The sequence below is a fragment of the Cryptomeria japonica genome, chromosome 2 (assembly GCF_030272615.1).
Source record: "Cryptomeria japonica chromosome 2, Sugi_1.0, whole genome shotgun sequence".
Taxonomy (NCBI): domain Eukaryota; kingdom Viridiplantae; phylum Streptophyta; class Pinopsida; order Cupressales; family Cupressaceae; genus Cryptomeria; species Cryptomeria japonica.
The window spans coordinates 245968343-245978493 of record NC_081406.1 but is presented as its reverse complement, the minus strand read 5'-3'; positions in this window follow the sequence as shown (position 1 = coordinate 245978493).

Below are 10151 nucleotides of genomic sequence, written 5' to 3'. Positions count from 1 at the left end.
AAGGTTCTACTAGGAACTGATCCTATTAAAGATCACTCGGTTAAGGGATGGCTATATACCTTATTAAAGGTTGAAACCCTGTTAAAGGTTGCCTTGCTAGAGGGTTTAAAGAACTCAATGATCTTGAGTCACGTGGTTAGAGGATTTACAACAAGCCTGTTAAAGCTACCCGGTAAAGGGATTTTCCAACTGTTGAAATGGTTAGAAGACAATAGGTAAAAACTCTAATCTGATAATAGCACTACATGCCAAGGAAAATCCTTTTCAGTTCCTTTACTTCTGCAATCACACTCTGCAGTTTTCTCTTATTGGTCTCGCAAGTATCTCATCACTCGGATACACACACAAATTTTGCCAACAACTTACAATAACAAACATCATTGACCTTATAGACAACAATGAGGTCAGTAGCATAAACCCTAAACCCTAAGCATCTCTGGTTTACAATATAGGCAGTCCAATCCTGACCATCCAAACACTTTGCATAGAGCAATACAATCTCAAACAGATCACAAGACAATCTGTATCATTCATTCTTCACCGCACATGGGAATCAGTAACTCATCACACTTTCTTCTCATACCGCCAAGAGGAATGTTTATTCCCGAGGTAGACTTTTAATGCAGTCGATCTTCTTATGCAAGATCCTCAAGGAAATCCTTGACGTGCACAAAGCTGACGTGGCACCTCAATCTCATCCTCATTTCTTAGCTAACTCATCACAAAATTTCATCGGTTCCATCGCACAAGCTAGATTGCCAAACCGGAAACCCTAGAGCTGAGACTACCAACCGATAGTCACACTTAGTGAAACCTCGACACTGGTTCACTACATTTCTTCATACCGGTTCACCAACTTCTTTCAATCTGCATATCGATTCACTTAAACTTATTGACATCAATCACAATATAAATTAGCATCATATCAACATGTTGGTTCATCATATGCCAACAATCTCCCCCTTTGGTATTGATGGTAATACTCAGTGTAGCATTGCAACTGTAGACATCATAGACCAGTGTATCTGCATGATCTGATATCTTCTCCTCCATACATCAGATATGTTTTCCCCATACATCAGATATCTTCTCCCCCTTTGATAATAATGCCAAAGTGGAGGCACAAGCTTCGATTCTCTATTATGCTGCCCCCCCTATGGAGTAGCATCCTTCAACACATCAATGCTGAAAGATTTGACACTGTAGTACCTGACTGATGTGGAGCACACAACTCTAGTTGACTTCATGAAGGGGAAAAACCCCTAATTCACCTCTCAAATAGGTAAATGTAGTCTTCGGTAAGGGCTTAGTGAATATATCTGCTCGTTGCTCTTGACTGGAACATGTTGTAGTACAACCTCCTTATTCTAAACTTTCTCTCTAAAGAAGTGATATTTAAGCTCAATGTGCTTAGTTCTAGCATGCAATACCGGATTGTTGGAAATATTTATTGCACTTGTGTTGTCACAAAATATATCCACTGGTTCAAATATAGGTACTTTGATACCTTCCAATACATGTTTCATCTAGATTGCTTGAGTGCAATTCATAAATGCAGCCACATATTCTGCTTTAGCTATAGACTGAGAAATACAGCTCTGCTTCTTACTTGTCCATGAGACTAGTCTTCCATTAAGAAAGAATGCTCCACTGGTTGTGCTCTTCCAGTCATCCACATTACATGCCCAATCAGCATCGGTATATACTTTGAGGTTATAGTCACCATTATATGGATACCACAATTCATAGTCAATTGTTCCTTTTAGATATCTAAGAATCCTTTTGATAGCTACCAAGTGGGATTCTCTAGGACATTTATGAAAATGATCTACTATGCCCACTGCATGAGCAATATCTGGTCTATTGTGCACCACATAGTACAACTTACCAATCATTGACTGGTACTGCTCATTCACCAACGTTGAATCATCTTCCTTAGTCAGTTTACAGTCGGTCACCATTGGTGTACCAACCGGTTTTCTCTCCTCCATGCCAAAGGTTTTCAATACCTCTTTGACATACTTGAACTGGGTAATAAAGATACCCTCTTTCATTTGTTGAATCTATAAACAAATAAAGAATTTTATCTCTCCAATCAGAGACATCTCAAACTCTTTCTTCATTTCATCTGCAAAAGCATGACTCATTTTATCATCTCCTCCAAAGATTACGTCATCTACAAATACTTCATAGATAAGAATCTGATCACCTTCAGATTTTAAGTAGATGTTGCTATCCTCACTTGTTCTCTAAAATCCAATCTTCACAAGATGAGAGTGTAACGTTTCATAACATTCCCTAAGTGCTTGTTTCAATCCATACAGGGATTTGCATAATCTACACACTATGTTACTATCTTCTGATAAGGCAAACCCTTCCGGTTGCTCAGTATACACTTCCTCTTCTAGGATTCCATTCAAAAACGTAGACTTCACATCCATCTGATAAACCTTAAATCCCTTAAATGTTGCGAATGGAAGTAGCATTTGTACACCTTCTAGTCTAGCCATAGGAGCAAAGGTTTCTCCATAGTTTTCTCCCTCCTCTTGAGCATATCCTTTGCATACAAGTCTTGCCTTTTTCCTTACAACTGTGCCTTCTTCATTTAGCTTATTCCTGAAGACCCATTTGGTACCTATGACATTTTTGTGTTCTGGTCTGGGTACCAGAGACCATGTTGCATTCTTTTCTATCTGGTCTAGCTCCTCTTCCATTGCTTTAATCCAGTCTTCATCAGTATGTGCTTCTCTGGAAGTCTTGGGCTCTAATTCAAAAATCATGCAAGAGTTTACTTTCACTCTTCTTCTTGTGAGTATCCTTGCATCTTTATCTCCTATGATTTGCTTCGGATCATGATGTAGTTTCACATATCTAGGAATGACTCTAGCTTGATCTGCTAGCTTTTCTTCTTCTTCTTCTTCTCGTACTGCAGCTTCTACCAGTATAGGAACACTGAGATCTTTTCTTGTTTCTTTCTTAACCATTTCCCATAAGGCTATACCTAGTTCATCTTCCACTTCTTCTCTGTAGGTTTCCTCAGGGGATTCATCAACCCTGACATTGATACTCTCAACAATTTTCTCTGTTCTATTGTTGTAGCACTTGAGAGCTTTGCTCTTAGTGGAATATCCCAGAAATATTCCTTCATCACTTTTAGCATCAAATTTGCTCAAATTCTCACCTCTCTTGATGTAACACTTACTACCAAACACTTTAAGGTAACTCACAGTGGGAGTTTTCCCGGTCCAATACTCATAAGGGGTTTTAACTCTACCTTTCTTGATGAGTACTCGGTTCATAGTATAGACTGCAGTGCTCACCGCTTCTCTCCAAAAAGTGTGAGCAACCTTTCCTTGGATCAACATTGTTCTAGCCGCTTCAACTACAGTCCCGTTATTCCTTTCTGCTATGCCATTTTGTTGTGTTGTCCTTGGGGCAGACAACTGCCTCTTGATACCACTATCTTCATAGTACTTGTTGAATTCATCAGAAGTGAATTCACCTCTTTGATCAGTTCTTAGGCATTTTATCTTTTGACCACTTTCCTTCTCTACTAATTCTCTAAAGGCTTTGAACTTTCCAAACGCCTCAGAGTTGTCTTTCAAGAATGTGACCCACATCATTCTTGATCAGTCACCAGTAAGAATCATGAAATACCTATCTCCCTGAATACTTCTAGTTTTCATAGGACCACACAAATCAGTATGCACAAGGTCAAGTAAGTTTTCTGCTGAAAAAGACTTACCTTTGAAAGTTGAGGAAGACATCTTCCCAAGTTGACATTCTCTTCACAAAGAATTCTTTGGTTTGTTTAACAAAGGCAATCCTCTTACTGCCTTGATCTTACTAGCCTTTACAATATTATCAAAGTTCATATGACAAAATATCCTATGCCATATCCAACTGTCATCAAACTTAGCCATTAGACACTGACTTATCTTTGCATTCAACTGAAACAGGTTACCTTTGGTCTGCTTACCGGTGGCAATAAGTTCACCACTCTTTCCAACTATACTGCAGACTCCACCTTTGAAGTCCAAAACGAGTCCTTTATCATTTAGCTGAACAAGACTCAACAGGTTATGCTTAAGACCTTCTACCCAGTAGACATCATCTGCACTTCTCTTACCATTCAGTGAGATGGATCCTTTACCTTTCACCAAACATGGTGCATCGTTACCAAATCTGACAACACTTCCATCATATTCTTCAAGAGACAAAAAATTTCTCCTATCACCAGTCATTTTGTGAGAACAACCACTATCAATTATCCACTTATTAGAGTTGTCAATGCGAGATACAAGTGCTTTCTTGTCAGACACTTCTTCCTTTACAACTACAAATACTATGTCTTCATTTTCTTCATCCTTAGATTCTTCATTAGTAACACCTTCATCCACTACAACAAGACAATTTCTTCCATTTCCTCCATTATACTTTCTAAACCTTTCCGGTTTATCCTTATTGTCATTGTAGGGACAGTTAACAACTATATGTCCTATCTTATTGCAGGAAAAACATTTCAAAGGAAGCTTACCTCTGTATTTTCCAGTACCGTTTAGAAGTCGCTTGGCAAGAGAAGGTTCAAACTCCATCAGAATTTCTTCATCATCCATACCTATGCTTTGCATGGATTCATAACTGGTACTTGCTTCTTTTCCTTTTCTGTTTGGTGCAACAGATGCTCTAAAAGTTGACTCAGTCTTTTCAACACTGCCATCATAGCTATTCAACTCATATGCAGCTAACTTTACAATGATAGAGTCTATGGATACCTTGGTTTGGTGAAAGACCTTAGTTCCTGGATAGCAACAACTCTGATTGTATAGACTGGTAACAATGATCTCAAGACTTTACTGACAACAATGACATCATCAATCGTTCCACCAGTGCTCTTGATATCTCCAACAACAGTCTTGATTCTTATGCCATATTGTTGAATGGTCTCACCTTCAACCATCCTCATGTCTTCAAATTTTCTTCTAAGGCTCTATTCCTTAGCTTGCTTTACATGTTCCTCACTGCCATAAATTTTTCAATGTGTCCCATACATCTTTAGGATGGTCCTTATCTTGTACATCAATGAACTCAATATCAGACAAACTGCTAATAAGAGCTTCCATGACTTGCCCTTTTTCTTGAATCTCTCTCTTCTGATCATCGATCAGAGTGCCAGTGGGAATCATATAGGAATTCTCAACATAGCTTCAGTGTTGAGCACCCAAACTCTTGATATAGATCTTCATTCTATCCTTCCATATTTTGAATTTATCTTTATTGAACTTAGGACCTTCCCTCTTCATCATTAAGGCAGGATCTTTTACCTCAAGCGGTTAAGCTTATATCACCAAGGACTTGGACTTGCTCTAATACCAATTGTTTAATAATGATGAACAATAGATACCCTAACTGGTACTAAGAGGGGGGGGTGAATTAGTATAGATAAAAACTTTCTCAACAACTTATCAAGTTAAAGAAATGCCAACCGGTTGTCTTCATCATGGAACTTAACCATGGAACTTATTGACATCAATGACAACATACATTAGCATCATATCAATATGGTGGTTCATCATATGCCAACAGAGTATTGAAAGGTTATAGAAAAACATAAATTGGACTACAAGGGAAAGTTAAGGAGTTAGAAACACAGTTGATAATTCATCAACAATAAGGTACATGGTGAAGTAAACTAGCACACATAGCTTTAGTAGAACTAAAAAATAATGAGCCACCTCCTACTTAGGAAATATATGCTCCTATGACCCCGACTACTTAGAACATTGACCCTTGGAATTTCTTTGTACTATGCACAATTAAAATTTGAATAGTTTAAATAATGGGAGAAGGAAAATGAAGAAATTAAGACCAAGTATGAGTTAGAATTGGAATAAAAAGACTCAAGGTGAAGAAATTTAAAGTCATTTTGGAAAAGAAGGTCGACTTAGAAAATCATCTTAGAATCTATAGACCACTAGCCTAGGTATATCATTATATTTGCAAGAAAAAATTATGTATTTTAAAATTAGCCAACTTATTAGTGATCTTCCTTTCTCCATCATTATTCCTAGGTTATTTTTATTAATTATTCAAGAGATACACCAGACATGCAAGATCAAATGTGTGAGTTTTACCTTCATAACCTAGTTGTTCCTTACAATGCCAATGGGAACCCCATGAAAGGGGAGTATTGTTTCACACAATCAAGAAAGGGAAAAGCTAGCCCCTCTTCAAATCAGAGTAGAATCAACAAAACTAGAATATTGTGGATGAATATGCACGATCAAATGTGTGAGTTTTACCTTCATAACCTAGTTGTTCCTTACAATGCCAATGGGAACCCCATGAAAGGGGAGTATTGTTTCACACAATAAAGAAAGGGAAAAGCTAGCCCCTCTTCAAATCAGAGTAGAATCAACAAAACTAGAATATTGTGGATGAATGAGTATAAATCATTAATAAACTAGACGTGTTTGATGAGATTACTCAGTGTAGAGTATATGATTATAAACGGTTCAAAGAATTGGTGGTTGGGTTAGGAAAGGATACCATGGTGTTTCATCAAAATAAATGGAGTGAGCTTACCCCTAAGCTCAAGAGGAAAGAACCCCACTCAATATACAACTAAATTGCATTGAAATCAAGGGATACACAGTTTATCCTAACTTACCTATATATCAAGATCACATAGCTCCCACTCAAATTTCATCCACCATTCCTCCTATATCCAATTCCATATTGGTCAAGAAGAAAGTTGGTGGACATGGAAAATGAGAAGGAACGATGGGAAAAGATAACAAGATAGAAGGGATTTTGTATGACATAGGTAATAGGTGTTTGTGGGTCAATGGGCTATAGTCTTGATGCATTACAGTTTAATCTTAGGCCTTAGTTTTATGTGGACAAGAAAAAGTCTAGTTGGGGGGAGTGATGGGTTTTACAAATGATATTGTTTTACCTATTTTATTTATGCTTTTACAAGACTTTTATATGTTTTAAGACTTCATCTTGAACTATGTTTTAACTTAATAGATGATATATTTCATTTGATGAATGAATTTTTTGCATATTTATGGTTGATATAATGTCATAATGTTATAAATTGTGCTGATTTGAATGAATGCTTGTTCTAAGATACTAACCTGCAACTTAAGAATTGACTAATGGCCCACAACCAAAGTAGAATGTTCCCTTGCAACCCATGTGGAAGAATTCAAGAAGGTGTTGACCGAAACTTATATATTAAGGAGTTCTATTGACCTTGTCTTTGAAGAATAAGTGCATTGGGGGGATATGGAGGAGTTTGCAAGATAGTAGACTGATGCTTCATTATGGCATTCATTTTCTTCTTGCACGTTTCCTATCTTGTATGTTTTGTCGATTGAATAAGATTACAATTAGGATTGTGATTCATGTTAGTTTAGTTGTCGCTTTCATCTTTAAGAGAATAAGTCATCCACGATGTTATAGCTCAGATTTACGGGCGTTCCTAGTATTTTCTAATATGTAATTGACCCACTCTCTTAGAATGGTGGTATTTGTTTGAACATATGATATAAGTTAGGTTTTTCTATATTTTTTATTAACTAACTAACTTGTTACTATATGTTGTGTATTGTTGAAGAATGAATAAAGTGATGATTGATGATATCTTCAGTTAATACTACTTTGTGTTCAGAGGTTGCAACCCTCAAGTAAGGATTTCCTGAGTTAGTGTAATCCTCCTCATATTTAGATAGTTAAATTAGCACTAATTAAGATTGTTCATTGATTTAATAGACTAGTTTTTATAATTGTTCTTATTCAGTTATATACATATACAATGTTCATGATATTGGTAGTATAGATTGCGAATGAAATTTGTTGCATAGTTGTAACATTGCACTACTCATAGCCACTACTGATTCAATTTTCAATTACTCACAATAATTTTTGTACATAGAGATTTGCATTCTAGCATTATTTCTATTTTAGTTAATTGTTGAATCCAGTTACTTCCTTTTACTAAACTAATAGATATATTAGAGAGTCCTTGGATGCAAATACAATTCTAGAATAATCTAGCAATATAATTCCTTGGTTGATAATTAAATGAACCTCTCTAGGACAATAGGTTACTTCATATAGGATTTGTTGGTCCATTAAGAGTGTGCATTTAGGTGTCCTAATCAATCTATTGCACTTAGAATGAGTCAGTCAAACAATAGGCTAATACTAGCCTACTCTACATGAGGAGGATGTAGTTAAATATATAAGGTGTGATAGATATCAAAGGACGGATCAATCTACTTGGAGTGATGAGATGCCCCTATAGCCATAGTTGTTTTTGGCTCTTTTTGATAAATGGGGCATAAAATTCATCAATCTAATCAATCCTCCTTCTAGTCAAGAGATATATTCTAGTATGTACATATTATTTGATAAAGTCTATTTAATTTAAAACCCTCCAACATTCCAAGGATAGAAAAGTGGTATTTTTTTAATAAGAAATGCTTAATCACTATAGGGTGCCTCAAGAGTGTTATTTATCAAGAGCCACAAATTACATTAAACTTAATTACAAGGTTAATGAGTACACATTAAGACATGATAAGTCCAACCCCTATCACAGTATAACGGTGAAGTTAAACTGACAAAATAAATAAATAAAATAAAATTTAACTAAGATGGTCGCATTACACTATAGAAACTACAAAACTCACCTACCTAATGCAGTTTGTGAATATAAAACTTCTTTGAGGACAACAATAATATTTACACCTTATGAGTTAGTGTATTACACAAAGTTCATCCTCTCAATTGAATTTGTCTTTAAGAATGACATTCTAATTGGGTATAGAACTCTCTATATCCCAACAAGACTAGATCATGTAGCTCAATGTTCTCAATGAACTTAGAAGAGAAGTGTTTCACCACATAAATTATACAAAAATAGAGGATCAAATGGTATGCTCAATTTATACTTTGTCAAAGGTATTTTAGAAAGGTTATTGGGCCCTACTATATGAATTCAAGTAGAAGTTTATCCACATTGTGTAGTTAAATTGACTATAATTGGTGATGTCATATTCTCTTTAATACTCAATGGGAACTGCTTGAAACTATATAAGAAGCCATTTTGCAAAGATACATTCTTGTAGTATTTCACCCATTAACACAATCTCTATCCTATAAAACAAATACTTTCATTACCATAGTCAATTTCTCAACAAGAACTTGTGGATTAGCTTCCTAGCTCAACTAGTGATGCTTCACATGTATGATTTCCTTGATTTTTCACCAAAAATCCTTTATTGAAAAACTTTAGGCAATGTGAGACAAAATGTTGCAATAAATTTTCCCAACCATAGGCACAATTCTATTTTATAAGAGGGATATGTAGCAAAGGTACATGCAACCACTATAAGAAGGATATGTAGTAAAGGTACATGCAACCACTATCAAAGGGACTTATAGCAGAGGTACATGTAACCATTGTCAGAAGGACCTGTTACAAAGGTGAGTGTAACCACAATTAGAGGGACCTATATTAGATTTACACACAATTACTATCAAAAAACCCTATACAAAAGATACATACAATCATTGTAAGACTTGAACCTATAGCAAAGGTACACACAACTATTGTTAAAGGGACTTGTAGCAAAGGTACATGCAACCACTATTATAGGGACCTATAGTAGAGGTGCATGCAACCATTATTAGAAGGACCTATAATAGAGGTACGTGCAACTATAGTTAGAGGGACCTATAGCAAAGGTACACACAACCTCTAATAGTGGTACTTTTAGTAGCTACACCCATCACAGTTTTATTTCATATATATGCATTCATCTTCTTAACACAAAGAATAATGTAGCACGTAAATTTGTACTGCATCATGCATTTTTCACTCACATATTGCTTCCTTGGAATAGCGTTGCAACACTTCACCACCATATTCTAAAACATTCCTAGTACAATCACTTAACAATAATACTTTGACTTGTGCCACCATCCAATTAGCTATCGTATCAACACCAAATCTCTAGTACTTTTATTTTAGATGTCGTATTCTATCTTAATACCTATTTCATTTATTAATAATTTTCTACATATTGCATTTATCATTATAAATTTTTTTTTAGTACTTTATTTTCTTTAATTTATTT